Source organism: Macaca nemestrina, chromosome 5, assembly GCF_043159975.1.
Source record: "Macaca nemestrina isolate mMacNem1 chromosome 5, mMacNem.hap1, whole genome shotgun sequence".
Lineage (NCBI taxonomy): Eukaryota > Metazoa > Chordata > Mammalia > Primates > Cercopithecidae > Macaca > Macaca nemestrina.
This window is the reverse complement of record NC_092129.1, coordinates 90,192,634-90,220,591: the sequence shown is the minus strand read 5'-3', so window position 1 is coordinate 90,220,591 and position 27,958 is coordinate 90,192,634. Positions and strand designations below refer to the sequence as shown.

Sequence of the window (27,958 nt, the reverse complement as noted above, 5' to 3'; positions counted from 1 at the left end):
TAAAATAGAATGCTACTACATGTGTACCCAAAGCCAGATACACACACACAGTTCTTTTGTACACACACAGTTCATTTCTGTTTTTCCCCTTCCGCTTCTAGACTGTGAAGATTTCGAGGGCAGAGAGAGTGTCTTAGGAACCCTTATGACCATAACCCCTAGCAACTCTCTGTTACATAGAAGACATTTAGAAAATGTATGTTGAATTAAAAAAAGCTTAAAGACCCAGTCATAAAATTTTGAAGTCATAAAATTCTACTTAAAGTACAGTCACAGGATTTGGCTTGATGACCTCTCTTGGCAGCAACGCTCACTTATTATAAACAGCACATAGTACTTGTCGTTATTTTTCAAAATTCAATGTCCTTTAATCTCATCTGGTCAGCTGAATTAAGAAGTTTGCTCCTATTATTGGAATTCAGTTTTCAATATATCTGAGGTATTTCTAACAACATCTTTCAGAGTTCTCTGAAGCTTCTTTTTAAATAAATAATGCTCCATTGGGCCATTTCCTTGTTCTTTCACATTTATAGATTGTGTAGTGTTTTTCTTAATCATTTGCACTATCTTTAATTCAACAGCAACTGAAAACAATTATATAAAACTAGTGTGTCTCCATATTTTTCACCTTTGGTGTATTTTCCCCCAAATTTACTAAAGTATCTTGAATAAAGATCTAATTTTTATTATTTAAACTGATCTTTCTCTACAAAAAAAAATTAACAATGATTCAAAAGTGATGACTCAATGATGCATTTGTGTTTGTGAAATGACCATACTAATGAATTGGATTTAATACTTTATTCAAATATATCAAATGTATTCCAAATCCAAACACTTATTTCCACCAAACCTAACAACCAACATTGTCCTCAATTCAAGGACAGTAATAGCCTTTGAACTGGCTACTGCTTCCAGCCTTGCCCCTCTATTGTCAATAGGACAGCTGAAGTGATCATTTAAAATTATATTCAGATCATGCTAGTCCCCAGCCAAAACCCTCTTGTATCCATTGCACTATAAAGTCTAAACTCTTTACAATGGCCTTTGAGGCCCATCAAGACCTGCTGCTACCTGGTTGTCTTACCCTTCCCCTCACACCCACCCTACCCGTAGTGCCCCGGGTAACTATAGCTACAGGTATACTGGGGTGTTTTTCTTTTTTGTTTGAACATGCAGTGCTTGTTACTGTCCTGGGCCTTTGCACTTTGTGTCTACTCTCCTTGTAATGCTAGGTCTTGAATATAAGGGTGAGTCATTGTCTTCAACTCAAACATGAACTCCTTCATGAAACCTTCCTTTTCTGGCTGCTTCTCTTCAGTGGGCCTTTCCAGTCCCACTCTGCTGCCGACACCTGTCACAGTCAATTCTTTCTGAGCTCTGTCTCTTCTAATGGCCTTGCTAATTCAGCCTGCCCTTGATCTTGATGCTCAGATTCCTCAGAGTCTCTACTACTTTTCTCTTCTGACACCTGGTTAAAACTGTGAACCTCATAAACCTTCTTGGCTGAGCCATTTTGCTCATAGAAGGCCCATTAATCCCCCTCAACTTATTATCCATATTGCATGATAGCCAAAGGAAACTTGGGATTGCAAAGTGAGTCTGTCATGCCACAGGGCCTCCTTGGCTACTACTTGGGATCCGCATGTTGACTTGGGATTACTCAGCACAGCAATGTCCTCCAAAACTTGAAAGCAAAAACCCTAAGCATCCCGTCAATGTAATTAAGAATTTCGAAAGATACATCCCCTAGAGGATTGGCCTAGAGAAGCTGGGAAGAACAGACAAGAGCTGTAGCATCCACTTTTCTCTACCACTGCACTCTTTCTCTCCACCTATTCTGGCATTCCTCAAAAGAATGCCTGAGGGCTTTTTTCCTATTGTGCTTTTTTTAAGGGTCTCATTCTATCGCCAAGGCTGGAGTGCAGTGGCATGATAGTCTATCACCTCAAACTCCTGGACTCAAGCAGTCTTCCCACATCAGCTTCCTGAGTAGCTGGGACTACAGATGTGCACAAATGTGCCTGCCTATTTTTTTTTTTAAACTTTTTTTTTTTTTTTGGAAGAAACAGGGTCTAATTATGTTAGCCAAACTGGTCTGAAACTCCTGCCCTTAAGAGGTCCTCCTGCCTGGGCCTCCCAAAGTACTGGGATTACAGGCCTGAGCAACTGTGCCTGGCCTGTTCTTTCTACATGATTTGAAACTCCTTTATATAAAATTCCATGCAAACCCACTCATTTATGTTTGTTGACAAACATCGAGATGAAAAGTAAAAACACTTAGTGAATCATCTTAATGTTTCATCTTTAAGTTACTAAGCATCTGGGTCTTGGCAAAACATCCAAATAATAGACTAACCCATCAAGCCTGGTCTTGATATGGAGGAAGAAACTGAAGGGCTTTCTAAAGACTGATGTTGAACTATACATTAAAATAATGCCTTGAAAAACAGAAATTGAGTGTCTCTTTCCCACCTCTACCCCATGGCAGGTAGATGCCTTACCATTGTAGGAAGAAAGACATGTAGAAAAGCAAAAGAGAAAAATGCACTATAATTTTTTGACTGGTTTGGACACAAATATAGGGAATGGAGAAAATGATTTTCTCCCTACACATAATAGAAAAAGGGAGATAGAGATAATAAAAACTAAGTTCAAATAAAACATTATCAACAAAAGTAATCAAAAGAGTAGCTCAATTACTTAAGTGTGATTTATTCAGCATGCTGAGCCTTTAAATTATAACCATGATTTGGGAAACACACATACACACACACGCACAAATCTGAGTTACCAAATAGATAAAAGAACTCAGGCCACTTCCTGGCCCTCACTATTTGCTCTCATTCTAGAAATAATTCTAAATGTTTGATTTTTTCTGACTTCTCAGCCAAGGTCTTTTTGAAAGCATTGAATCAGATGTCAGATGGTAAAAACAAAAACAAAAACAAGAAAACACTGGTACAATGAAAGCAAATGCGACAGCAAATAATTTTTATATATATATATATCTCAGATGTTTGGGAGCCAATTTATATGGATATCTATGCCTCTTCTCTAGTTTTTATTAAGTGATTGAGTATTTTGATCTTTTATATGAAGAATTATAACCAATACACTGCACACTTTATATGCAATAATAGTGTTTGTGGTTTTACTCATTTAACAATCCTAAGACAGCTATACACAGTTTCAACAAAGAAATTAATTTACTCTATAAAGCATTTTATTATTTTTTTCTAATTGGGACCTCTAAGAGTATTGAAAGTAGATAGTTAAGCAGAATAGCCCTACAAACAACATCCAGAAGACATGTGCAAGTGAAGATTGTAATAAGAAAGAGGAGACATTTTGAAGTTAGGTTTGGATTTGATCCACAGCTACAATGCCTTCCAGCTTCTTAATATGTACCAGTTGTCTGAGTTATCAGAACCTTTCAAAATGAGAAAACTAAAACCTACCTTACAATAATGCTTTGATAATTATATGACAATCACACACACCCATAAAAACCCTAAACAAATATTACAAAATATAGTTATTCATTTACAAACTGTTACACATTTGAAAAAAGAACAATTAGGTGATAGTCGACTTTTTAAAGACAAGATAGATCAATTTCTTCATATCTGTATTATCTTTAAATGTGTTTGAATCCAATATCAAAGTATAAGGGGGAAAAGGTACTAAATTCAGTGGAAAATTAAATTATTTTTCTTTCAAGCATAATCCAAGGCTATGTGGAAATCCACAAAGAAATCAGATTGAATTTTGTTTTAAAATTGACTGCTTTAGGAAAGAAAAAAATGCAAGTGTTTGAGGGACATAAAATCAGAACAAAACGTGTTTGTGTGTGTGCGCAAGCGTGTGCACAGGGGTGTATGCAATGAGTACAAGATACTTAACAAGTATTTTTGGTTAGTGCTAAGTGTACGAATTCCCTTGGGTCTGTTCTATAGCAAAAATGCATTTTTTGACAGGGGTTAAGTTTATATAACATACTTGCGGGGGCATTATCTTAAAGAGAAAACTGAATCTGCCCTTTATATACTTTAAGTTATTCCATAGTTTAAAAATATTTGTTCTTGATTGGGGTAAGTGAATGCCAGTGGGTCAGTTTCACACTTTATATTAAATCTAATCCTTATTCATTATAGAGTACTTAATTCAATACAATTTGAAAGCGTTTACCTCTGTTTGTGCTAATCATGTATGTTGGCTAACACACATCACCGTTAAAATGACAAATGTTTAGGCAAATTAGCAAATTGTTTGATCTTTATTTTTATAAGCATTCGGATAGTTGTATACATCCAGATGATTTAGCAACTTTTTTGCTAGTTTGTTTTTTGTGCCATGGGCACAATTTATTCTGTAAACGGGAAATTTTAAATATATTTAATTATCAAGGTATCTTATACTCACTTTCTTAGAGTTTCAACTATAACCTAGATCATTCATTCTTTTTAATGATATTTCCCTTATATATTGTAACTATTTAAGGTATTCAATAACTTTTTTTTTTTTTTTGAGACAGAGTCTTGCTCTGTCACTGTGGCTGGAGTGCAGTGGTGTGACCTCAACTCATTGTAACCTCCATTTCCCAGGTTCAAGTGATTCTCCTGCCTCAGCCTCCTCAGGAGCTGGGATTACAGTTGCCTGCCACCGTGCCCAGATAATTTTTATATTTTTAGTAGAGACAGGGTTTCACCATGTTGGCCAGGCTGGTCTTGAACTCCTGACCTCAAGTGATTCACCTGTCTCAGCCTCCCAAAGTGCTGGGATTACAGGCATGAGCCACTGCGCCCGGCCATCAATAACATTTTTTTTTTAATTTAACAGAAATCACAAATAGATATCAGCAAAGAACGCAATAATACAGAAAGATTTTTGTTTTTATCATGCATTATTTCTTTTAGATTTTTGTGGTTATCTAGCTATATATATAGTATATCTAGTGCATTTAACTAACATACTTCTTTATTTCTCTTTCTCATCAGGTTTAGAATGTAATAACTCAAGGATTTGATAAGACAGTGAAGTAGTATAACAACTGTCTATGTGCTTCCCATGATATGTTCTCTATATTGTAAGTATATATTTACTTTCTCAATCTAGCTTGACTATGGGAGAAATTGTTCAGTTAGAACTTATAGATGATTTATATTGTTTCAGAAAATTATGAACTAAAACCCATCCAAGGTACAGAATAATTTCAGAAGGTTAGCTTCTATGAGGAGATCTTCCATAAACTTAGTTTTAACATTCTATCAAAGTGAAAGTTTAAAATAATTTTCTATCATAGTAGGTAGGATAATATATCGATCATGTCTAATCATATTTTAAAATAAATCTTACAGTTAATCTTAAAATTTCTATACTCTTGTGTTTTCTAGAAAACTGTAAATAAATATTGGACATGGAAAATTTTATGTTCTCAATATAATTTGCAATCTAATTTTAAATTTAGGTCAATTTCTTTTTATATTAGTTATCTTTTGAAAATGGATTTTAATTTGGGGTAGATAATGCCTATACCACTAAATCTTATATATGAATATAAGAATATATTGAGTATATATATTCATATATATGTAACTTAATAAGTTAAATAAGTTATTAAGTTAACTTAATAAGTTAAATGAAAAGAAGAAAAGTAATCTTTACACAGATGTGAACCTCTTACTGTTCATTTCACATTATTAAAAAATAAGGAAGGAAATACAATTCTGGGATACTGTGCTTTGTTTTTGAGTTAAGAGATACTATGAAGCAATAAGTGTTACTCATGTCAATGAGAAAGAAATAAAACAGCCTAGTCCCTTTTCCTTGGGTGAAAGCAAACTATGAACTGGAACCCATCAGGAATCAGTAGTGTCCCTACAATTTACGGTATGTTTAGGGCATCAGGAGATGCTGTTCCTTAACAACACCTAATATCGTCAGACCTAAAATCCTTTCTCAAGTCTTACTCTCTATTCTCTTCAGCCCTTGTTTTGCTAAGCTCCTGTCTGAGGATATAAAGCTATCAGAGAATTGGAGGTGGTGGTGGATAGGTTATTAACATCCCCATTTCAGAACTCTGAGTCCACTGCAACACAAAATATGATTTAATACATATTATCATATTCTATAGCAGTGCTATCTAATAAAATTGTAATGTGAACTGCATATGTTATTTAATTTTTTCTTATGGCCACACTTTTTAAAAAGTAAAAAGAAGCAGGTGAAATGAGTCTTAATGATATATTTTATTTATTTACCCTGTACATTCCAAATATAGTTATTTTATCATATGACTAATGTAAAGAAAAGAACGAGACACTTTGCATTCTTTTTTTCACACTAAGTCCTTGAAATCCAGTGTGTACTTACAGAACATCTCAATTCGGATACTAAAGTTTTGTTGAATATACTTGATTTATACTTAGACTTAATAAAATTTACATTCGAAAAAGTAGATTCACAAGCCCAAATTGTCCTACAAATATTTAAAACTGTTCCAATAACTAAATCAAGTGTCAGCTTTTAAATTTAAACTGATAGTCATCTTTTCAATGATGCTAGCTGTATTTCAAGTGCCTAGCTGTCTCGTGGCTGGTAGCTTCCATACTGGAAACTCTGCTCCAGAGGATCACTGATATAATACTTTGGTTCTGTTACCTAACAGGAATTTTGAAGGCCAACTTCAGACCACATCAAAGGAATATGACTTTAAAATTTCAATGAGAAAAAAAGTCAAACCCTAAACTTATTACTTAAAATGGAGTTTTATAGAATCCCGTGTTTATGAGAAATTATAGAGAAGAAAATATACCAAATGTGTACTTCTAAGCTATAATACATGTTGGAATTTGGGGGTTTTTTATTAGCTTCCGTGTATTTGCTTTGTTGTAACTAAAGTAATTTGCTGATCACAGCCCTCCTCATTACAAGGAGTAAATCAATAGAAAAAAAAAAAATCTAACATTTAAAAAAATTTTTCCATCAAACACATTCTTAAAAGAATGAAAATATGGGCATCAGATTTGTGAATCACATATCTGATAAAAGATTTGTGTCCATAATATATAAAAAAAAAAAACTCTTAAAAATAAGAAAGTAAATCCAATTTTCCTAGTAAAATATCTGAGCTTTACCAAAGAAGATGTACGGATGACTAATAAGAATAAGAGGAGATTTTCACTAGGGAGATACAAATGAAAACCACAATAAGGTGCCAGAACATACCTGTTAAAAATGGATAAATAAATTAAAAGTCTAACAATATCAAATATTCGTAAGCATGCAGAGCCACGGAGACTCTCATTCACTACTTTCATTACTGTTGGCAATTCAAAATGGTACAGCCACTTTGAAAAACGTATGTGCAAGTTTGCTATGAAGTCAGATGCTTGCTTAATATATGATCCAGTGATCCCACTCCTAAGTATTTACCCAAGTGAATTGAAAAACATATTTGACACAGAAAAACAATACGGGAATATTTACAGAAACTTTGACTTCAATTGCCAAAATTTGGAAATAACTAATATGCTGTCTTCAGCTGGTAAATGAATGAACAGACTGTGGTAAATCTATAAAAGGGAATACTATTCAAATATTTTAAAAAGAGAATTATTGATGTATGCACATCATGGATGAACGTTTTAGTGCGTTTTGCTAAGTGAAAGAAGGGAAGCCCAAATGACTACATATTTAAGATATATAATTCAATGCATCTTAAACCCTGGAAAAGCCAAAACATAAAGATGGGAAATAGATCAATGGTTGCCCAAATTAGAGATATATTGAGTTAGAGATATAGGAGGGTTAACTACAAAATCGTTGATTACATGAGGAAATTTTAATGGCAGTGGAACTGTCCGTGGTGCTGGACAAATTACTGTGCTCGTCAAAACCCATAGAACTGTACAACACAATGAGTAATCTCTGCAGCATACACATTAAAAAAAAAAAAAAAAAAAAAAAGGAAGAAAGAAAGAAAATGAATAAGATGTAATATCCCCAAATGGGGTGGAAAAGTGACAAGTGAACCTAACCATCTTACAAATGTAATATATAAGCTTACTGAAGGTGATGAAGTCAAAGGATCTACCCTATATTTTGGAAAACAGTATTTTGAAAGGACAAAACCTGCAAAGGATGAGGCTAACTATACAAAGAACTATACATAGACATTGTATTTTAGTTGATTTTTTTTCAAAGGAGCGCAGGTTAGCAATTATGAAAGTACTTTGCATGTATATTAGGGTGGAATGCATAAGTAAATAAATTATAGATATTGGGAGATAGGTTTCATATTGCTAGAGAAAGAAGTCATAATTAGCAAGGAGAGATGGCTAAAATTAACCTTGTATTGCTAGTTTAGAGATGTAGATATTAATTTGTGAACCCATTCTTATTTTAAAATACATAGATACAGAAATGGGTCTACATACATAACATTTATTAGCTCTATCTACTGAAAAGCTCTAGAAGCAGTGATACCACATTAGCAATGAGCATACCTCATGCCTAAATTTTAGTCTCATGCTCAGAGTTTAGAGGTTTCTGTGTATACATCATAAAGCTTGAATCTTAGAGTGAGCATAGAATGTAGGAAATTCAAATAGCATTCTTCATTTAAACACAAGAAAAGTCTCTGAGAGTTTAAGTGACTGGCCTGGAATCAGCAACTTGTAAAGGATGGAGCATCTACATAGAGCAAATCTTACCTCATTCTTAATCTTAGCTTTTGTACCACATCAAGAAGCCTACACTGTATGGAAATATTCTTATTTGTTGAATTATTTGTTTTTAATTTCCAGAAATAATCAAGCTCTTTTACTGAATTTAAATAAAATTCTGGCAAATTTTATATCATTAAAAAACTATTATTCACATTTAAATTCAAAATTTGTACCTGATACGTCTGTTTCCTGTTGAGTTTCAAAGTCCCATCTAGAGGCCAGGCACAGTGGGCTCACTCCTGTAATCCCATCTCAGTGGGAGGCTGAGGCAAGCGGATCACTTGAGGTCAGGAGTTCAAGACTGGCCTGGCCAACACAATGAAAACTCATCTCTACTAAAAATACAAAAATCAGCCAGTGTGGTGGTGCACACCTATAGTCCCAGCTAGTGGGGAGGCTGAGGCAGGAGAATTGCTTGAGCGCAGGAGGTGGATTTGGCAGTGAGCCAAGATTGTGCCACTGCAGTCCAGCCTGACCAACAGAGTAAGAGTCTGTCTCAAAAAAAAAAAAAAAAAAAAAAAGAAGGAAAGAAAGTTCTACCAGACTGGGAAATTACTATTGCTAATTTATTTCTGTCATGGACACACATATGCTTTCGCTTTAATGAAATCCTATGCAAGAACCAAAAAAAAATTTACAAAATACAATCATGCACTGCATAACATTGCAGACAATGATTGACCACATATACAACAGCGGTCCCGTAAGATTACAATAGAGCTGAAAAATTCTTATCTGCTAGTAACTTTGTAGCCATCAGAATTTAGCAGCACACAACTCACATGTTTTTGATGAAGCTGGTATAAACAAACCTATTGCACTTCCAGTTGTATAAAAGTGTAGTACATACTGTACAATTCCGTAAGGTACATAACAATGATAATAAATGATGATGTTATAGTTTATGTATTTACTATATTTTATCATTAGAGTGTACTTCTACTTATTAAAAAAACTTAATTATTAAACAGCCTCAGGCAGGTCTTTCAGGAGGTATTCCAGAAGAAGGGATTGTTATCATAGGAAATGAGAGCTCCAGGCATGTTACTGTCCCTGAAGACCTTCCAGTGAGACAAGATATGGAGGTCGAAGACAGTGATATTGATGATCTTCACTCTGTGTAGACCTAAGCTAATGTGTGGGTTTCTATCTTAGTTTTTACAAGTTTAAAAGGTAAAATAAGAAATAAAAATATTTAAAAATAGAAAAAAGCTTATAGAATAAGGATTAAAGAAATTATTTTGTACAGCTATACAATGTGTTTGTGTTTTAAGCTGTGTTATTACAAAAAATCTCGAAGAGTTAAAAATACTTTTAAAGTTTATAAAGTAAAAAAAATTACAATAAACTAAGGTTAAATTATTAAAGATAGAAAAATCTTTTTATAGGTTTAATAGAGCATTTGTACAGTGTTTATAAAGTCTACCGTAGTGTACAATAATGTCCTAGGCTTTCACATTCACTCACCACTCACTCACTGACTCACCCAGTGCAACTTCCAGTCCTGCAAGCCCCATTCATGGTAAGTGCTTTACACCGGTGTGCCATTTCTCTATGTTTTATACTGTATTTTTACTGTACCTTTTCTATGTTTAGCTATCCAAGTACCATTGTGTTAAAATTTCCTACAGTATTCAGTATGGTAACAGGCCGTAGGTTTGTAGCCTAGAAGCAATAGCCTGTGTGTAGCAGGCAATACCATCCAGGTTTGTGTAAGTCCACTCTCTGATGTTTGCACAACAATGAAATCACCTAACATCACATTTCTCAGAACGTATTCCTATCTTTAAGTGACACATGACTGTACATAAAGTGTTTTTTACTGCAAAACAATTATGTCTCACAAAAGCATTCATCCTGTATTTTCTTAGATAACAATCTTCCCTGCTGCAATTTTGTTAGATTTATACATAGTATCTCAGAGGAAATAAAGTCATTTTATAAAGACAAGCTAACCTGTGATCCTTTCCTTTAATATCCTCATCACTATGCCCATCTGCTGCAATTTCTGTAAGTAAGTGTGATCTCATAATCCACACAGTTTTAATATGGAGAAAATTTATAGCATACTCTTACTAATCAATAAATCAAGCTTTCTCCCTATTGCTTTCCAATCACAATGATGACTTCTAAGGGAGCTTATTTTATTAGGTAATTTGAACGTACTTTATTAGGCTATTTGAGGAGCTTCTTGAATATGAGGGGATTATTAACAATAAAAGAAGATACACCCAATAGAGAAACAATTTCCATACCTTCAAACAATGGTGTAGTAGGTATAGGAAGCAAATGCAAAATCAGTGTGATCCATTATATATTTAAACCTCATTTGTTATCTGTTGCAATGCATAAATGTGTTTTGAAAAGAATATTATCAAATATATTTGAATTTTCTACCATATTTAATGTTCAGAATTCTCAGTATTTTATTTTTTTCTGTTTTAAAGTCCTTCTACCATAGTAAAGGTCTATTTTATCTGTTTTATTTGCTTGTTTTGCTTGTTTTATTTTTGTTTAAAAGACTATTCAGAAGAGTTCCTTTTTATAAGACCACCTTTTTCTGGGGGGTGGGGGGAACGGAGTCTCGATGTGTTGCCCAGACTGGAGTGCAGTGGTGCGATCTAGGCTCACTGCAAGCTCTGCTTCCCAGGTTCACGCCATTCTCCTGCCTCAGCCTCCCCAGTAGCTGGGACTACAGGCGCCCGCCACCACGCCTGGCTAATTTTCTTTTTTAATTTTTTTTTTTTTTATTTTAGTAGAGATGGGGTTTCACCATGTTGGCCAGGTTGGTCTAGATTTCCTGACCTGGTGATCCGCCTGCCTCGGCCTCCCAAAGTGCTGGGATTACAGGCGTGAGCCACCGTACCCTGCCAAGACCACCTATTTTTTTTGTACTAAGACTTTCTACTATTATGCCTGGTGAATAACAGGTACTTAAAATATTTGCGGTATTGACATCTAAACAAAATAACATTAAGCACATTTTTTTTTCAGCTAATTTTAGGAGTAATTGGAGTAGCCTGGGAGAAATCACATATAGGAGATGCTCCAGAGTTCCACGGTTTGTGATGACCATTCTATATGCAACATAAAATGAGTCTTGGTGGTATCTCAAATCTGTCTCCTCCACAAGGAGAAGTAGATGGAGTATAGATGGATGCATGGATGGATGGAGTAGGACAAATAGATGGACAAATAGTTGGATTGTTCTCACACATACCGTCCAATACCTTCCATACCATGGACAGTATTTTATCCTTACTTGTTTCTAGGAACTAAGGAACATACTTGGTAATATGGAATCCTGTGGAACTCCAATAATTTCAGAGAAAATTGAGGATACAGTATTTTTACCCTCTGAACCCAGGAGAGCATACTGTTTTATTTTGGTAACTAAAAAATTAACATTAATTTACTTTCGCCTTGATAGTAGGGTCAAAATCAATGTCTATGGAAGACTGCCTATAATAGTGACTACTTTAAATTCTTTTCTTATCCCTTATAAAGATATATCCTTACTTTCAATATGCAGATATAAGCAGTTCTAAGTCAATGCTTCAAATTACATGCTTTGGGGAAAGAATTAGTCAACAAAGATGTCAAGAAAATCTGAATTTATTATTTTCAAATTGTTCTTAAATTTTATTTTTAGAGACTATCATTTCCCTATAGCTACTCTACAAAGAGCCAAAAAAAAAAAAAAAAAAAAAAACTTCCCAGTGAATTAGCCACCCTAGGAAAAACACTGTGGAGTGAATATTTATGTTACCAAGTAGTTAGAATAAGTAGAGACAGATAAAAATACCCTAAACTCTTATTTAAATCCTGTGGGCTTTCTTGCTATCCTTATAAAGTCAATTATCACCCTATAGGTTTTTGAATTTTAATTTCAGTTTATTTTAAATTATCTTTATTTTATCTCTTCATATTAAAAAATTAATCTTCTCTTTTACTTTGTATGTTACATTCCTTTTTAATTCATGTCACTTTTGTACTCTAAACACAGTAGGATGCTAATTTAAAATTTGTGACCTTAAATTCATGTCGTTTAAATCCCCCAAATGAATATAGTGATTCATCCACTTTTATGTTTGAAATATAATCTGCCTTAAAATAAATCTCTATGTTGCTAAAGGGTAAAACTTAGTATATGCCTCTTGATTTTATGAGAGCACAAGATCAAATCTTCATTATACTCAGAGCTTACACTGAAGATGGGAAGATGCTTTATGTGATAAAGTGAGGGAAACTTATCAGTAAGTCTTCAAGGAGGAGAAGATGAGATGTGCTGGGTAGCCAAAAGAATTTTAGTAAAGTGATGGACTGTGTTCAATATTAGCTTGTGCACTTTGCTGTGATATAACAGCTCTCCATCTAAAACTTCTGCTAACATTACATGTGCCTTGTGTGAAATTTTAGGGGAAATTAAAGAGACTCAGTTTCACGTCCAGGTCAAAGCAATCAGAGAAGAAGGAACATTTATGGTAGATAACACATGAATAGAATTGGGAATTCTCTAGTGTAGAAGTTCAAGACCCTAAATAATCATGAGTTTCTAGAACACCTTTAATTCTCGGAAATCTTATGGGACATTGGAATTTCCAATACAATCTTGGATGGGTGGCTGGAACTCTCAAATGCAGAAACTATACTTTAGGTTACTTTTCTTACTACACAACATTAAAGCAATATTTAAAAGGCCAATCCACTCAGAATCCACCTACCACAGAAATTCACAGAATTATTTGCCTATGTTTCCTTTTATTTCTAATCCGTGGGTACACATAATTTTACATGGTATAGTTATAATTTTGTTTTGATTTTCTACTCAGTGTCAAGTCATAAACATTTTAACATGTTGGTTTTTTTGTGCCCTTCTAATGACTATTTGCCTAACCCTTTTCTTATCTTGGGTATTGGAGTGTACTTGAGTTTTTGTATATATAAATAACAATTCAATTTAAATATTTGTCAAATATTTCGCTTTCATCAAATAAAAATGGAAACAAAAACAAGCTTATATTGTAGAGCTGTTGTAAGGATTAAATGCAAAAAAATGCATAATAAGGATTACATAGTGTCAGTTTGGACCAATTTCTAGAAATTAAATTGTTGACTCAAAGGATATGACTATATATTCTTTCTGAGACTGTTGCATGAATTATTAACTTCCAGAGTATTCAGCTGCCAAAAGATTAAAAACTGGCTGTCAATATCTTAAACAAACAAACAAAAAAATCAATGCTGAAGTGATCACTTACTTTAAAAAGAACAAAATACAATTGTCAGGCACAGTCTCTCAGAGCAGAGAAGACTGCTAATATTATAGAGGGCTCTGAGGAAGAGTGTAGTTCAGTTACTGGTTGACTTCCAGAGACATAAGTGTGTTTATGTCATTTGTAGAAATATGGTTTTCAGGTGAGAATTCCTTTGATAAATCAACTTCCAGAAGTGTGTTCTTTGAAGTGAATATTTTTCGGATTAACTGACTTTAGGAAGTTAGGGTTATAACTAGTTGGTTGACTTGCAAATGCATGTTCACTGAGATGCAGAGTCATTAATTCTTCAACTTTGTGGAAAATCAGTTCTGATAGTTTCTGGAGCTGTCACTGATTCAGCGGTTTTAAAACCACTTCTGGTGACTACTTGCTACCATAGCTACAGAAAAATATCAATCATTTCCTAGGAGTGTGGGGACATTTTATTCTCAAGCTATAGTTGAAATAACTTATGTGAAAAAAGTCACAGAGGAAATGATGGAAAATGCCAAGGGCCTTTCATGAGGAAGAGGGGGAAATAAGTAGAAATTTGTTTTTAATGTAATCTTCTTCTGCTTGAGAAGTATTATATCAGTATCCAACAATGAAACAGATGTGGAAAGGTAGTACTCATTGAAAAGAGGAATAGAACTAGGATGGAAAGGTAAGCACATTTTATGTAAGTTAGTTAAATTGTTAAAGAAAACTTATTTCTTATTTTATTGTCAAGAAATCATATATTATACATTTTGTGGGATCACAAATGTCTTTTTATTAAACTTTTTAGTTCTTAAGGCTGCTTTTCTCTAAATTCATACTTACATAGATTACTTGGTAATCTTTATTTTTTATTTATTTATTTATTTATTTTGCATTTTCTCTTGCTTTAATATAAATTGTGTTCTTACTTGCTTATATTCCATTCTAGAATGCCTTCCAGTCTCCTTCCAGAAGGCTGACCCTGCCACTTCTAAATTTTTTTCTGACTCTCATCCTCCTGAATTTTGCTCTCCTCCATAGTCAACAATTTTGAACACCTCCTTTTCTTTTTTTAAATGACATTCAGTTTCTGAAATATTGGCTTCTCTCATTATACTTCCACCCCCATTCTTTCACCATGCAAAAAATAACTCTTCTTTTCTCTTCTTTTGGCTAAACTTTCCAAAAAGATATATAATTTTTTTATTTTTGAGAAATGTGTTAGTGACATAAGTCCTGGTTAACTCATTCCAAATGATGTCTCTATCTTGCATTCTGTCTTACTGTCCTACAACCTATTCCAGCACCATCAACAGATGACTCATTTCAGCCTGACCTCATGAAAAGAGCTTGCATTCTAGGTTCAGACAGAATAACAAGAGACTCCTATTTTTACCGTTTGCTGGCTGATGTAATCTTACATGGGTAATTTAAGCTATAGGGATCTCACCTCCTTTATCTGTAAAATAGGAATTCTAGTACATGGGATGGTAATGATGATGTAAAGAAATCATGTAGAGAAAACATATAAATAGCATACTCTTTCTACCCAGGAGGAGCTACATAATTGTTAAATCTTGTGTTTATTTCTTATTGTCTCTTACTATGTTAACTGTTCTTCCAAATTGCACAACCAGAAGATCCATGAGGCCTAGTGTCAGAAGCTCAATGTCTTTGTCGTCTTATGAGGCAAGTCAGTTTATCTCATCTCGTTCATTTAGGGATAATCATAATTCCTTCTCTACCTTAATTACATTGTGACAATGGCAAATTGAAATGTGATATTGATTACAAAAGTTTTTAATTATTATAATAGCAATAACTGTTAGCATTTTTATTTTTTATTTTTTATTTTTTTTTATTTTTTTTTATTTTTTATTTTTTTTTTTGAGGCAGAGTCTCGCTCTGTTGCCCAGGCTGGAGTGCAGTGGCGCGATCTCGGCTCACTGCAAGCTCCGCCTCCCGGGTTCCTGCCATTCTCCTGCCTCAGCCTCCCGAGTAGCTGGGACTACAGGCGCCGCCACCACGCCCGGCTAATTTTTTTGTATTTTTAGTGGAGACGGGGTTTCATTGTGTTAGCCAGGATGGTCTCGATCTCCTGACCTCGTGATCCGCCCGCCTCGGCCTCCCAAAGTGCTGGGATTACAGGCTTGAGCCACCGCGCCCGGCCTGTTAGCATTTTTAAATCTGGTGTTGTTTATGTGTAAGTCACTGTGCTGGCACTTAATACATGTAAGCTCAGTCTTTATAATTATCTAACAGGGACTAATATTATTTATAATGTTTATGTGAAGGAGCTACAGCTTAGAAAGATGAAGGAGTTGGGTCAAGGATACATAGGTGGGAGGGAACAGGGCTAGAATTGAAGTCTTCTGAACCTCCACCTGCACCCTCAGAGCCCCCTGCAACAGTGAATGATCAAATGCATTCAGTACCTTTCATTAAAAATGCTCCTTGACCACTACTTGAACCATGCTCCGTTACTACCCAGCTCATTTTCAAAGGCTCCTGTTAACTCTCCTAAAGGCATTATAGAGCTAGATTGCAACTTCATTTATTTTCATTATAGCTGCTTTCTTTTCTATGTCATTAATTCATGCTTCTCTTTTGTAATTTTACTGTCAGGTTCTCCACCAAGTGCTCTAGGCAATTAAAAACACATGCACACAATATTTAAGCTTTTCAGCGAGTGAAGATTGACCTCATTTCCTGTTTTTCCTCCCTCTTTGTGCTGTCTTCAGGGTTGATGTGCCTCCCTCATCTTCTGCCTTCAATAGTGCTTAAGCCTCTCTCATATTGGCACAGGTTAAAACTCGTCCACAGCCTCTGGATGTTTCATTAGTCGTTTTACATTGCTATAAAGGAATACCTGAGATAGGGTAATTGATGAAGAAAAGAAATTTATGGTATGGCAGGCTGTACAAGAACCATGGCCCCAGTATCTTCTCAGCTTCTAGTGAGGTCTCAGGAAGCTTTTACTCATGGAGGAAGGCAAGGGGAGCCAGTGTGTCACGTGGCAAGAGAGGGAGCAAGCAAGAAGAGGTGCCGGGCTGTTTTAAACAACCAGCTCTAGAGCAAGAAGTCACACATTACTGCCAGGAAGGCACCAAACTGTTCATGAGAGATCTGCCCCCATGACCAAAACACCTCCCTTCAGGCCCCACCTCCAACAAGATGTCATTCTTTGCTTCCCTAAAGTTCTTAGGTCTTCAAAGCACTCACTCAACAAAGTGGAAAAGTATTTATATCATAGTTATGCTATTCTGTAGATCCAGGACATATTGCAAATTATCAGTTACATGCAATGAGTTGTTAGGCTTCAGTGCATTTTAAAGCAAAGGATTCTCTGCCTTTGCTTCAGACTAAGAGACTGAGTTGGTCTTTATATACACAGGTTTGTAAATTCAAACTACACTTTAATTCATGTTATTTACTATTATAAATGTACTTCTTTCACCTAAATAAGTTCAATGGAGGTAGACGCAATATCATTTCTGTATGCTTTAACTTTCCTGTGGAGATTATAGCATGGCCAGGCGGTGAATGAGAAATATAAAGTGATGATTAAAATGGAAATGAACCATCTGTAATAATATTAAATAATTGAGTAGAAAATTTCAATCTAAGTATCAAAGCTTATCAACCAAAATAATTCATGAAAAACTGTTATTAGGAGAGGTTTCAGGTTATTATTGGTCTGAGGATTAATAATCTCTTTTGCTAAAAACTACTTTTTTTTAAACGTTTACTTGAGGTTCAGGTGTACATGTACAGGTTTGTTAGATAGGTAAATTGCATGTCTCAGGGGTTTGATGGACAGATTATTTCTTTACCTAGGTAATAAGCATAGTATCCAAAAGGTAGTTTTTCAATCCTCACCCTCCTCCTACCTTTCACCCTCAAGTAGGCCCCAGTGGCTGGCTGTTGTTCCCTTCTTTGTGTACATGTGTACTCAATGTTTAGGTCCCACTTATAAGTGAGAATATATGATACTTATTTTCTTGTTCTTGCATTAGTTTCTTAGGACAATGGCTTTCAGTTCCATCCATGTGGCTGCAAAGGACATACGCTCATTCTTTTTTATGACTGCATAGTATTCCATGGTGCATATGTATCACATTTTCTTTATCCAGTCTATCATTGATGGGCTTTTAGGCTTATTCTGTGTCTTTGCTATTGTGAATAGTGCTGCAGTGAACATACGTGCTCATGTGCCTTCATGGTAGAATGATTTATCTTTCTTTAGTTATATATCCAATAATGGGATTGCTGGCCCTAATGGTAATTTTAACTTTTTTGAGAGATCCCCAAACTGCTTTCAATAATGGCTGAACTAATTTACATTCCCATCAGCAATTTCTCCTCAACCTTGTGAGCCTCTGTTATTTTTGACTTTTTAATAGCAGCCATTCTGATTGGTATGAGATGATATCTCATGGCAGTTTTAATTTGCATTTCTCTAATGTGATGTTGAGCATTTTTTTCAAATGCTTATTGGCCATGTGTATATCTTCTTTTGAAAAGTCTACGTTCATGTCCTTTGCCCACTTTTAAAGGGGTTGTTTATTTTTTGCCTGTTGATTTAAGTTCTTAGAGATTTGGGATATTAGACCTTTATCAGATGCATACTTTTTTTTTTTTTTATACTTTAAGTTCTAGGGTACATGTGCACAACATGCAGGTTTGTTACATATGTATACATGTGCCATGTTGGCATGCTGCACCCATTAACTTGTCATTTACGTTAGATATATCTCCTAATCCTATCCCTCCTCTCTCCCCACCCCCCCAACAACAGGCCCCAGTGTGTGATGTTCCCCTTCCTGTGTCCAAGTGATCTCATTGTTCAATTCCCACCTATGAGTGAGAACATGTGGTGTTTGGTTTTCTGTTCTTGTGATAGTTTGCTGAGAATGATGGCTTCCAGCTGCATCCATGTCCCTACAAAGGACAGGAACTCATCCTTTTTTATGGCTGCATAGTGTTCCATGATGTATATGTGCCACATTTTCTTAATCCAGTCTGTCACTGATGGACATTTGGGTTGATTCCAAGTCTTAGCTATTGTGAATAGTGCCGCAATGAACATACGTGTGCATGTGTCTTTTTCTCCTATTCTGCAGATTTTATCTGTTTACTTTGCTGATAGTTTCTTTTGCTGTGTAGAAGCTCTTTATTTTAATTAGATTCCATTTGTCAATTTTTGAAACTACTCTTTTAAAAAAGAAAATTGTAAAGAGCTTTTAAAGCCAAATTTAACAAGCAATAAACTTTTTAAAGTAATTGATTCAACTACCTGATTATCAAAACTTCGGTATAACAACAAAAGATACTATAAACAAAATTAATTTTGTCTTTAAATTTAAAAACCTGAGAGAAAATGTTCCCCCCAAAATTAAACAAAGGTTCAATTTTGTAATATGTAAAGACTGTTCACAAATTAATTATGCAAAATGACATAATAAAAGACACAAATAAAGTACGAATAGTCATTTTCACAAAGGAAATAAAAATGATCCCAATAAAGACAATAATGTCCAACCTTACCAATTAATGAACTGACAAACCCAATTTTGTGGTCTAATGGGGAATTTTTTCATTTGCACTGTATTAATTAGTTCATAACATTCATCATTATTAAGTGTGTGGAAAATTTGATTCCAGGTCAAGCAAGTTGGGCCTGTTTGGATGGCATACTGGTGATACTTACAAAAATTTTGAAAACATATATTGTTTGACCCAGTAATTCTACCTGTGGTGATTTATTCATCAAAACCACTCGTATTCACCACTAAGAAGCCTTCACCAAAATGTTTATTGCAAATTTAGAATGCAAAGTATTAAAAACAATCAAAATGCCCATCAATAGGAGAAAACTAAAATATATAATAATATATTCTTACCAGTCAGTGCTAAGCAACCATTGAAAATAATTTGGTGAGTATATAAAGACAGATTAAAATATCAAACTGAAGGGCCAGGCACAGTGTCTTACACCTGTAATCCCAGCACTTTGAAAGGCTAAGTAGGAAGGACCTCTCGAGCCCAGGAGTTCAAGATCAGCCTGCGCAACATGGTGAAACATCTCCACAAAAAATACAAATAGCCAGGCATGGTGGCATGTGCCTGTGGTCCCAGCTATCTGGGAAGCAGAGGTGGGAGGAGGTCACCTGATCCCAGAAAGTTTGAGGCTGAAGTAAGTTGCAATTGTGCTACCGCACTCCAACTTGGGTGACAGAGTGAGACCCTGTCTCAAAAAATAAAAATAAAAAATAAAACAGCCTCAAACTATTCACTATAAAAAGCAAGTCTCAGAATAAAAAAAATGGAAGAGTCTCAATTATCTCTTAAAAATCATATATATGTATAATTATATCTAAATATATGCAAATGTGTATAAAGTTTTGAAAAAGTTCTAAAAGGATATAGGACACACTGAAACAAAAGTGATTACCTCTTGGGGAAGAGAATGGGTTGAAAGAGTGGCAATTAGTATTAACTTGGTATTTGATAGTAAAATTTGGTATTATTTATTTTATATACACTTAAATTACTTACATTTTAATAATAAAAATAAATTCTTCTATTACTTTTATACTTCTTATAAGTCGGGCAAATATAGGTAGTATAACTGAAGTAAGTAAATGTTTCCAGAAAAGATTTGATGAATTATCAGTCAATTAGTGATAGTGTTCTGAAGAGTGGACATTTTTGAACATTTTTCCTGTTTATGCCTTGAGTTTTTAAATTAAATTTCAAAAAAAATAATTTTACCACACTTGTAGGGCTTAGCTTTGGCTAGAATCAAAATTTTATGTAAATTGAGCATCAGTTGGAAACAAATAATCAGAACCTCCTCAATAAAACAGCATTGAGAGGTGGGAGAGAGGGTACGAATCTCAGCATGGTTTTTGGGAGACCATTTTTTTAACTTTATATTTGAAAAGTATTTTTTTTTTAAATTTGACAAGTAAAAAAGCAGTATGAGACAAAGCAGTATGAGAAAAATTAATTTAAAAAATAAATTTAAAAAAGGAAAAGGAAAATAAATTAAAATTTGACTTTCTCTGCTATGAGAGATAGTTGTTCTGTAATTTTATAGATATTATAAGAAACTTAACCTGTCTTCATGTATTAAATAAGATGGAGTAAAAACGAAACCTGGAGTGAATGCTAACGTCGCATTAATAATGCCATTAGTTAATATTCTCTCTCCACCATCATCTTGAATGTCTCAGTAACACAATAACATGGTCTCCACTTAGTGCTTGAAAAATTAAACTCCCTTCCTTTTGGGAAAATATCTCTCTAAAAAGCAGAGAGATTGTTCTTGGACATTAAGGAAATTCTGTAGATTGACTGCAATTCATGAGCCTGAGTGAAACTTTCAAGCACTTTAATTGTTGCTACAATTATGAATATCCAAGCTGTTTTTACATATTATTTTTAAAGGATACAAAAGTAATTATCTTTCCCCCTTCAAGATAATACAGTAAAATTTGTTTTCTTTGACACAATTTTAATTGAACTACACACGCATGTTTTCCAACTTAGTATGACAATAGAAAAAGTGATCATTATTCTTCTGACTCATTCTAAAACTCTTACAGTGTGAGAGGACACTCTTGGAGGTTTGCTTTTCTCTTTACCATGACAGTGCAAACTTGTTGCTTGCTACTCTGCAACCATTTCTGAACTCAAATTATTTTAGAAATTCTTCAAAATTTAACATTTTCTCCTGATCCTTTTTGAGGAATCAGTATACCATTGTGGTCATCCCTGCTTATAAAACTGGGTTAATAATATTACCAACTACACTGTTGGTTTGAGAATGACACAGGATGGTGTGTATTTGTTATGTGCAGAACCCAGTACCTGGCTTGTATGGAGCAGCCCTTTCTAAATAAGTACTGCTAGCATGATTTTTTCTTCCATGAGTTCCTATTTCTCTTTTACTCTAAATTTTCATGACAATAGGCTATACATTACTTATTTTCCAAAATAAATGTTATGGTAACCACCTGCATGAAGAAAGGTGAAAAAAAAATAGAATGTATTATGAATGACTATTTACGAAAATTCAACTATCTAACATTGTATAAATAACACCTTGAAGAGTAGCTTGATTTTTCTCATTTTCAGCTTATTTTTTCTTTCCTTCTCTTTCCATATTTATATTGTATTGTACCATTTATTTATTTATTTATTTATTTCCAATAGGTTTTGGGGGAACAGGTGGTGTTTGGTTACATGGATATGTTCTTTAGTGGTGATTTATGAGATCTTGGCACACCCAAGAGGTAGTCATTAGTGTGTGTAAGCGTGCATTCCACAGCAGAATCATGAGGGTTTGGATAAGGAAGGTTAATTCGACTGTAGTAAGTACATAATATAGAGAAATATTTTTCTTCACAAAAAAGCTGAAAATTGTCCCTGGACTGACACCAAAAGAGAAAGGGTGACAGTTTTGGTGGACTTGTTAGCACTAAGCTACATACATTTTGCCAGACATTTACAGGTACTCATCTGTATTATGTTTCATTATGTTCTGTTTTTGGCGATTTAGACACACTCATTTTTTATACGAGAAAATATTTTACAATGTGTTTTGATATACTGTAATGGAATTTGTGCTAAAATGTAAAGAGCATATATTAGTTCCTATAAGCTTTCTGAAAACCTTTATGAAGTATAATTGCCCAAGCAAAAAACGGTTTGCAGACTTTTAGTGCAACATTCAAAGCAAATACACAAAAAGCATATTATTCTGTTCGCTTCAGAGGACTTGATGTATCTATACCATTTATTTATTTATTTATTTATTTCCAATAGGTTTTGGGGGAACAGGTGGTGTTTGGTTACATGGATATGTTCTTTAGTGGTGATTTATGAGATCTTGGCACACCCATCACCTGAGCAGTGTACACTGTACCCAATGTGTAGTCTTTTACCCTCAATTCCCCTCCCAGCCTTTCCCTGGAGTCCCCAGAGCACTTTTTAAATAATAATAATAATAATAATATTCTTGTCTTTTAGGGAAGGTGTGGACCATTTGTATGTGTGTGTACCGGGTAATAATATAAAATGTATTTCTTACTGTTGTTCTAAACTAATTTTCATTGCCAATAAAAAAAAAATAGCTCTAGAGAGGTGGAACTTTTAAGAAACTTGTCCATAACCAGAAGCCACTTCTGTGGTGCTTCACTTACATCACTGAAAGCGGCTAGGAGTAGAATACAGGGATGAAGTAAAACAAAAAAAAAAAAAAAAAAAAGGAAAACAGTAGTGAAATCATTGTGAACATCTGAGTGATCAATTGGTTATTATTTTTTGAATAAGACAGATCTTATAATTCAGCTAACAAACGTTGGGTTCAGATCTCAGCTCTACAACTTGTTGGTTAAGGAACCCGGACCAAAATTATTTAACCACGCTAGGCTCCACATTCTCATCTATAAAATGAGGATGAAACTACCGTCTGTCTCCTCAGGCAGTTAACTAAATTAAGGTGTGTAATTCATACATTGATATTACTGCTCAACATAGAATAAATTTTCAATGACTATAAACTACTCAGTGAACACCTCTACCGGAGGCATCACAAAGTGTTAATTTACAGACTAACCTAAAGTGTTTTTGTTTTGTATGTTTGTATAGTTTATACTTTGCTAAAATTACTTGCTAAATTAGTAGTCTCTCAAGTAAATGATAAATTTTGCTTTTTTATCTTCAAAGATGTATAATTTATTTGTAATGTCTTATGGTTTTCTAACTATTGAATGAGGATAGTTTCATTTTGTTTAATGTTTTACTGTAGGATATTAATAGTTAAAGTAAGTAGGCATAATTTTTTTAATGATTTCAAAGACATATCCTTAAGTACTTCTTTTTTTGACTCCTAAGTATAGAAGCCCACACAATATGATAACAAGGTTTTCAGATATATGAGTTTTGGAATGAGTTAAATGAGGAAAACAAAAAGAAGATATTTGAACAAACAGAGAAAAAACAGTTAATAAAATAGTTTTCTATTATAGAATTAATACATATTCATTATAAAAATTTAGGTAATAGCCAAAGATAAATTAAACAATATTACTATTTAGATGTATATGTTTCAAATGCATTTGTTGTGCACATATACAGCTAATAACAGTTTTTTCACAAAATGAAATCATACCATACATAATTTTATAAGTTCCTTTGTCCTGTGACTATATCATGGATGTTTTCTATGTGAAGACATGTAAGTCAAGAGTATTGTTTTTAAGAGCAGTATAATATTCCATTCTTTGTTTGGACCATAGTTTTTTAACCAATTACTTATTCAGGAACATTTATCTAACATCTGATATTTAGAAATTGCAAACAATGCTCTGTTGTTTTATAAAACTCTCTGTATCCTTCTCCAAATATTTCAATATGATAAATTTCTCCTTCAGTTCATAAAAGTAGTCACCAATTACTGAACACTATTTGACAATTATAGTGTTGAAAGTTTTATATACACCATTCCATGGGATTATTACAATAATTATTGCAATAATCTGATGAAAGAGATACATTATTCACTACATTTTACCAAATAGGGAAACTGAAAATTAATAAAGTTGAATAATTTGCCAAAAGTCCACAGAAAGCAGGAATTATAACCAGGAACAACAGACTCCAAAACTCATGTGTATAACCACCACACTATACTACTCTCGTGTAGTATAGTTTGAATATTTTAATTTTTTTATTATTCTTACTTAGTTTCCAGTTAATTTAAATTATTTTTTGATGAATAACCTAAATTATACTTTGCAGGACCAATTTCAACTTATTTGTCCTTGGTCCCCCATGAATTGTCTAATATGTAATCTTGTCAAGTAGCTGCATGACACATTCAAATTACATGGCATTTCAAAAAGGTGCAGGTTGCTGTATTGCTACAAATATTCATTACTAAGTTGAGGACTAATATGTTGCTTGGAAAGAAAATTACTCTATCAATGACTTTATTGAATGAGCACCACTTATTGGCCCCAAGTGAAAGGTGTTAAGGAGGGAATGGCAAGGTTTTCACCTTAGTGCCAATACTCAAACTGCTTTAGACTGGTAACCAGTTGGCCAGCCAATTTAATTATTCCTCACCATGATTCAACATAAAAGGAAATAATGAGCATTGGGAATATAATAATATCATGGATGCTAAGTATACTGCATAAAGACATGCACAGCAAATGCAAAACTGCCAGTTGCAGTAAAAAAAAGGTACTGGGGGAGAGGGAAGTGGGAGGGGAGTTGCTGTTCAATGGGTGTCAAGTTTCTGTTACAGAAGATGAATGAGTTCTAGATATTTGGTGTAAAACATTGTGCTAATAGTGAACAAATACTACACTGTGCACTTAAAAATCTGATAAAGGTTAGATATTATTACATGTTCTTACCACAATTTTTTTAAATGTAAAGTAAAAGGAAAAGTACTTTTGAAATAAGAAAGTGGGAAACAAACATTTCTTTCCAAGACCAACACTGTCATCTCTGTGATTTCAAGTGGCTTTCTCAAGCAGCATATCTTAGTGATATATTCGATAGCTAATATAGCCTGAATCAATTACCCATTGCCAAAGAAATGACTTTTCTGAGATGAAGGTAATAGAATTCCTTAACAAGATCAAAAGGAAGTCATGTAAAAGAACTGATGGCTTATAGATTGATTTTTTCCAATCCTTAAAGATTGTCTTTATCTCCTACTTGCCTGAGAAATATATTGATAGGGTATCAGTGGGCATATTTAAAAATCACATCCATATACTGCATTAGATGATTGAGAAATACATTTGAGTAAAATGTCACCAAGAGTAATTAGAAAGTGATTTGTCTTGACTTCCTAATACTTGAATGAGTAGAATCATTTAACCTTTTAGCTTTGAGCATGATATGTTGATATGTGATGGGGCACCAGAAGTTGGATTCAGTGAGAAATATCTCAGTATTCAAAACTATCTAAAGAGGTTCTGAATGCTTCCTGAAAATATTGACAGATACAATTAAAAGTTTTGACTTAATTTTACTAAGAAATGAACTCATTATGCTTAGGTCAGATCATCCTTCTTGCAGTTATGAAATAATTTATGTTTATTGTATTTTATCTTTACATTTTCATTATAATAAACATTTTAATGTACCTAACACTGGCAATCCTTTTGAATACTATGTATCCATTAAGTGATCAGCAGATACAGAAAGATTTACATTATGCTTAGGAATATCTTCTTCACAGCATTTGTATGTTATCACAATGCTTTTGTGCACAGAAGAGAACAAATTTTATTCCAAAGAAATGTAGTAGTAAGTGTGGTAAAGCTCTGTGTTTGAGAGGGTAGAAGCATTGTGGGATTTAAAACAATAGCAGAAAAAAAAATAATTGCAAGGCTACTCTCAAACAAAATGCCATTCTCAAATTTCACAAATAACAAATTTGATATAACTTTTAGTATCCCTTATGAATATCAACTTTTAATGACTTATGAATCAGACTTGATATTTACAGCATGCAGACTGCATCCCCCCAAATAGAATTGGATATGAGAAAATGGAAACCTTTAGACAGAGTTTATAAATCTTTGACATTTACCTTTTCTTCTCTTCTATATACATATCAAATAAAAATTTAGATTCATGGTTATCTGAGATCTATCAGCAAATATTTATCAAGAACTTATTAATTCCAGGCATATTGTGAGGTGCTGTAAGGCATGGAAACCATGAGACACAACAGTGAAGTGTTTAAAAAAGCAAAAGAATGGGAGCCCAGCAAAAGAAAAAAATATGAGCCAACCAAAAGAGTCCCCAGTGGCCAATTTTGAGTAACACATAATGGAGTAATTTGATAAACAAAATAAATATTGTAGTATTATATTATACTCCAGTGTATAGAATGAATATCCCTGAGTGCATAGTTATATAAATAAATGATTAAATACATAAATGAGGGAGAAAGACAGATGTGTCATACAGAAGAATTCCCAACAATTTATGTGGATACTTCACCCTCAAGTAGAAGAAGCATAAATTTGAAGTCCATAATTGTGAGCTGCACATAATAATCTCCTCCCAAATAGTACAGTATAGAAATGGAGAAAAAGAGGAACTTTATAGTGGAAAAACCTGATAAACATTGCCTCAGCAAAGTAATAAAAGTTAACATCAAGAATGGTAAGGTGTATTAATAGCCAATAATAACTTGATATGATGTGATGAGAATGACATTTCACCTCCTTTTTCTAGCAACATAAAACAGAGGGAAAAATAAAAACTAAGAAAATAAGCAAAAAAGAAAATATGAATAAAATATTAGGTTTAGTGAATAATAATATATTAATATTGACTCATTAGTTTTGATGAAAGAACCATAGTAATATAAGAAGTTAAAAATAGAGGGAACTGGATTTGGAATATACAACAACTTTCTCTACTCTCTTTGTAAATTTCCTGTACATCTAAAACTATTCTGAAATTTAAAGTTTATTTAAAAGTTACATATTAAGAGATACCTGAAGGTTTAGTCTAAGAGGGCCTATGGAGCATCCCACTTATGACTAAAAGAAGGCAAACCTGTCTCTTTGTGCTCATAACTGCTCATCTGTTGAATTGCTATATAGTTCCCTGTTTATTATTTTGATGGACATTGTACATACTTTCCTACTTTCATATTGCTTCTTTCAGTGACAAGCTACTAAAAGGCATAAACCCTAGTTCTGAGTTACTCATGCCCTCTCTTGATTAAAAAATAGGGCAGCAATGGTTTTCCAATACAAAGCTGGGTTTTCTATATCTCTGGAGAAAATGACTTTGTAGACAAGGAAAGAGGAATTAAAGTGTTTGGATGAATGAGTCAGGATGATCTGAGCAAAGGTGAAGGGCAATTTTTGCTTGATTTTTATTTTTTACTCTTTCTTTTTTGCATGTCTATTTTTTTCTTTGTTTTATTATAAAAATAGA

At 33.8% G+C, this 27,958-nt stretch overlaps 1 protein-coding gene across 4 annotated transcripts in view; it reads left to right on the top strand.

The window, feature by feature from the left end:
- LOC105498558 (fucosyltransferase 9) overlaps positions 1–27,958 on the top strand; it is a 195,769-nt gene that overhangs the window by 95,216 nt on the left and 72,595 nt on the right. For all 4 annotated transcript variants that reach the window (XR_011623533.1, XM_071096707.1, XM_071096708.1 and 1 more), the window contains exon 2: positions 5,001–5,089. The gene's annotated coding sequence lies outside the window, so the exon portion shown is untranslated. The remainder of the gene's footprint in view (positions 1–5,000; positions 5,090–27,958) is intronic.